A 4793-nucleotide genomic window follows, 5' to 3' on the forward strand; every position below is an offset into this window, starting at 1 on the left:
CCGTAGGTGTACTATACAGTGACGATCAAACCACTTGTTTGTTTTGGAATTTCGCGCAAAGCTACACGAGGGCTATCTGCGCTAGCCGTCCCTAATTTAGCAGTGTAAGACTAGAGGGAAGGCAGCTAGTCATCACCACCCACCGCCAACTCTTGGGCTACTCTTTTACCAACGAATAGTAGGATTGACCGTCACATTATAACGCCCCCACGGCTGAAAGGGCGAGCATCTTTGGTGGGATGCGGATTTGAACCCGCGACCCTCAGATTGTGAGTCGAGCGCCTTATCCACCTGGCCATACCGGGCCTGTTTATAAATATTCTCACAGTTAATCATAGTAATTTATAAATATTTGTTTTTGTATTTTTCGTTTATATTTCTGTAAAGATCAGTCTGATCCCCGATATTAGGCGTGAGGGGACACAACGGTTCAATATTAAATCTATACAGTGTGATACCAATACTCTGGACACTTAGGAGTTTTTTTGTTGTTGTTGTTGTTAAGCGCGAAACGACGCCTTTCTTTATCTGTACTGTGTCCGCGGCGAGTATCGAAACTCGGTTTTTAACGTTATAAGCCTTCAGTCTTACCGCTGAGCTACTAGGGGGCGACACTTGACAGCGAACTAATCTATGCTTTTTATCATATTTTTAATTACATCACCAAATATTTTTTTAAATACTTATAATGAACGTTACTTAATACTCGAAATTGTATAACTTTATGCAAAGTCTTGTAAATGTTAAAAATGAATTATATTTCTTTAAAAGTTCTTATGTAATACATGAATTCCAGAAATATCTACAAATTAAAATGAAAGGACAGATTCAAAAAATAATGAATGTTTATATTGAAATAATATCTTTAAGAAAGCTTTGCAATACAATAAAACTTGAAAAGCAAGGGTAAGTTACCATACACGGCTACCCATTGCCTTGGCCCGGCATGCCCAGGTGGTTAGGTCGCTCGACTCGCAATTTGAGGGTCGCGGGTTCGAATCCCCGTCACATCAAACATGCTCGTCCTTTCAACCGTGGGGGCGTTATAATGTTGTGGTCAATCCCACTATTCGTTCGAAAAAGAGTAGCCCAAGAGTTGGCGATGGGTAGCGATGACTAGCTGCCTTCCCTCTAGTCTTACACTGCTAAATTAGGGACGGCTAGCGCAGATAGCCCTCGTGTAGCTTTGCGCGAAATTCAAAACAAACAAACAAACCTATTGCCCGAAAATTTGTTTGCTTGCTTATTTTGTTATTTAAGCGCAAAGCTACATGATGGCCTTTCCGTGATGTGCCCGCCACGTGTATCGAAACTAGGTTTTCAGCGTTGTAAGCCTTCACACTTATCCGCTGCACTCATAGGTAAAACCCAGTAAAATGCAAGCTATATAATACTATTAATTTTCTTTTTTTGTTATTGTTTTTCGAACGAAATATTAGAGCCCACATTCAGCATTCACCTCATCTTTTCTTTAGAGGAATGAAATTCATTTTTATCATTTTTTTTCCTCTATGAAAACTACTTATCTTAGCTTAATTTCCATATTATTATTTTTACATATCATTGGAGTGTTGTGAAGCAAATTAAGATAAATATTATTACGAATAATTATTATATTTCAATACAAATTTGTTATAATATTAAATTAATCTATAAAACACCCCTTGAAAATTTACAGAGTTCATTTAAAGGCCATTTAGACCAAACGTTGTTAAAATGGTCTTTTTTTTTCTTCTTCTCGTTTATGCATCAAGCATTTGTTTATAACCCTTTGTTTTCACTTATCGGTAATTCTTAATCTAATTCATCTTCATTCAATTGTATCTTTGATCCCAGTTCTGATTATAAACCTTCTTCTTCTTTAGGATGCAAAATTACAGGTTTCTTCGTGAACCTAAATAGTCTGTAGGTAATTCTGGTGTGTGTGTAAAAGCAGCTATAAAACAAGCATGTTTTTTTTCTTTTTGTGTGTGCTTCTAACACATGCTCTCTTAACAAGTGCACAGTAAAAGTATAAACAACAACAACAAAAATTCACACTTTACTAAGTAATAAGAGTTTTTGACAATTTATTTACATGTAGTTTTATTTTTAAATCACTTCTTAAAAGCTATCTGCAGTTTTTCTTCTGTACGTCCTCCTATCCAGTTTATCTGTGGGGAAAACAAAGTTCAGATGTGTTATTTACATCATTAAAATTTGTTTTCGGAAGTTTTGTTTGTTTGTTTTTGAATTTCGCGCAAAGCTACACGAGGGCTATCTGCGCTAGTCGACCCTAATTTAGCAGTGTAAGACCAGAGGGAAGGCAGCTAGTCATCACCACCCACCGCTAACCCTTGGGCTACTCTTTTACCAACGAATAGTGGGATTGACCGTCACATTATAACGCCCCCACGGCTGAAAGGGCGAGCATGTTTGGTGGGACGGGGATTCGAACCTGCGACCCTCAGATTGCGAGTCGAGCGTCTTATCCACCTGGCCATGCCGGGGCCATTTTTTTTTTCGGAAGTATTTGTGATTATAATTAAAATAATTTTGGAATAGCAATTTCCCTACATTTAAAATGTTCCCTACAACAGGAATATATTATAACTTATACGATAATTTTTTTGTAAATTAAATAACAAACTCAATGAAAAGTGTTTATTATTGTTATTGTTACGGGTCTACCTTGCTATTTGATCCATTTAAACTTTCATTTGTCGAATGACTGATGCATCGCAGTATTTATACAAATTTACCCGGATTAAGTTCTTGGTCGCTTAGCCTTGCCGCACCTTGATTGGTCCACTATCGACCACCACCTGACAACATTAACAATACATATTTATCAAATACCGTATTATATAGGAACTAATGAAGAAGGAGGCCTGTCTGAAACATCAAACAAAACAAAATAAAGTTTTTACTTGGATGTGTTAACTTATTATTTATGGTCTTTTATCTGAATTGTTTCTACTCAACAGTTACTGAAGAGTTTTTTTTCAGCAGTGGTGCGACCACTTCAGTCTTATTTGTCAGGTTGTGGGTGGCAGAAGGAGGAAACTCTAACAATAGCTTCTCAACTATTTTTACTACGGCGATGTTGGTCGGCTCTTTCGATCTGGTATATAGTAAAGAATCATAATATTATAAAACGGTGGGAATAATTGTGGGCAACATAACCCACAAATATTTTTTTCTACTTGAATTGCGTACTGGGTGTTAAAATACAGTTTAAGATTAAATTAGAGCGCATATAATACAACTTTTGTATTCTTAGGCTGTATTGCTTTCTATATATTAAACAAAAAAATTAAATACCTTGTTTAGGTAAATGTACATTTAATCTTTTTATAAATTGATTTTACGCTGCCTAGTTCGTAATAATTAAGATTTAGCTTGTCAAGTGTCACTTGTGCTGCCATCTTTTGTATAGAAACGAAAGTTGCATATATTTTTTAATGAATTTTACACGCAAAAATGAACTCTAGGAAGTTAAGATCTGTATTACTGTTCAAAACAATTACACGAAAAAAATGAAGAAACTGACAATGATTAATAAAAATGTATAGTATGTGTATAACTTCTTTATACTTTAGTAAATAACACTTTAAACTGAACTATCATTCTAGGAATTATTACGTACAGGAATGTTTAAAGCAAATGTAAAAAATTAAAGAGGAACCCTCAATAGCCGCGGCGGTAATTAGATCTCAAATAGGTCATGGGATGGAGTCATGAGCTAAAAGTTTGTAACTCAAACATTCTATGAACCGCGGCCAAAACGAGAAGAATGTTGAAATACGTCACCATGAAAAACTAAGTCGATCAGCATGAAAATATTATTGATTTAGGTTTAGAATTATGGTTTTGAAGGTCCAAACCTGTCGAATCATTGTAAGCTAATACGCTTTATATTTGTGTTAACAATCATACATAAATAAAGTTATAAACAACAATCTTTCTTGGTTTGTACAGTAATTATAATTTTAGTTACGACCGATATACAGTTTGAGGGCTTATAATCCTAATCATCGGGTTTCGATACACGCAGTGAACAAAACACAGGTAGCTAGCTCATTGTGTAGATTTGTGCTTAAAAACAACAAACAAATAACCCACCGTGGGTATCGAGCCACAAATGTTGCGTTATAAGCCCTCAAAGTTACCGTTCAGCCACCGGTGAACATTGAATTTTAGTGTTCACGTATGACGTACTTACATGTTGCCCTTGGATATCATGACTTGGTTAAATACAGATAACACTATTATCCCAGTATGACAAGTGTAAGTCTAAAATTCTTGTTATTATGTAATGGCTGTGAAAGCAAGACATTAAAGCCTTACTTAATATACTGTGTTATATTAAATCCCATTATGGGTTCTTTCTTCTACTCTGTCAAGTACGCCACCTACACGAATTGGTGTTAAATTTTATGACGTCGGTTTAATGTTTCATACAGTAATAGTCCTTAATATACTGTGTTATATCAAACTGTCCATTCTGGGTTCTTTCTTCTGCTCTGTCAAGTACGCCACCTACACGAATTGGTGTTAAATTTTATGACGTTGGTTTAATGTTTCATACAGTAATAGTCCTTAATATACTGTGTTATATCAAACTGTCCATTCTGGGTTCTTTATTCAGCTCTACAGGAATTAGTGTTAAATTTTATGACATCGTTTTAATGTTTCATACACTAATAGTCCTTATTATACTGTGTTCCAGCTTATATCAAACTGCCTATTCTGGGTTCTTTCTTCTGCTCTGTCAAGTACGCCACCTACACGAATTAGTGTTAAATTTTATG

This window comes from Limulus polyphemus, unplaced genomic scaffold (genome assembly GCF_000517525.1).
Source record: "Limulus polyphemus unplaced genomic scaffold, Limulus_polyphemus-2.1.2 Scaffold2537, whole genome shotgun sequence".
Classification (NCBI taxonomy): domain Eukaryota; kingdom Metazoa; phylum Arthropoda; class Merostomata; order Xiphosura; family Limulidae; genus Limulus; species Limulus polyphemus.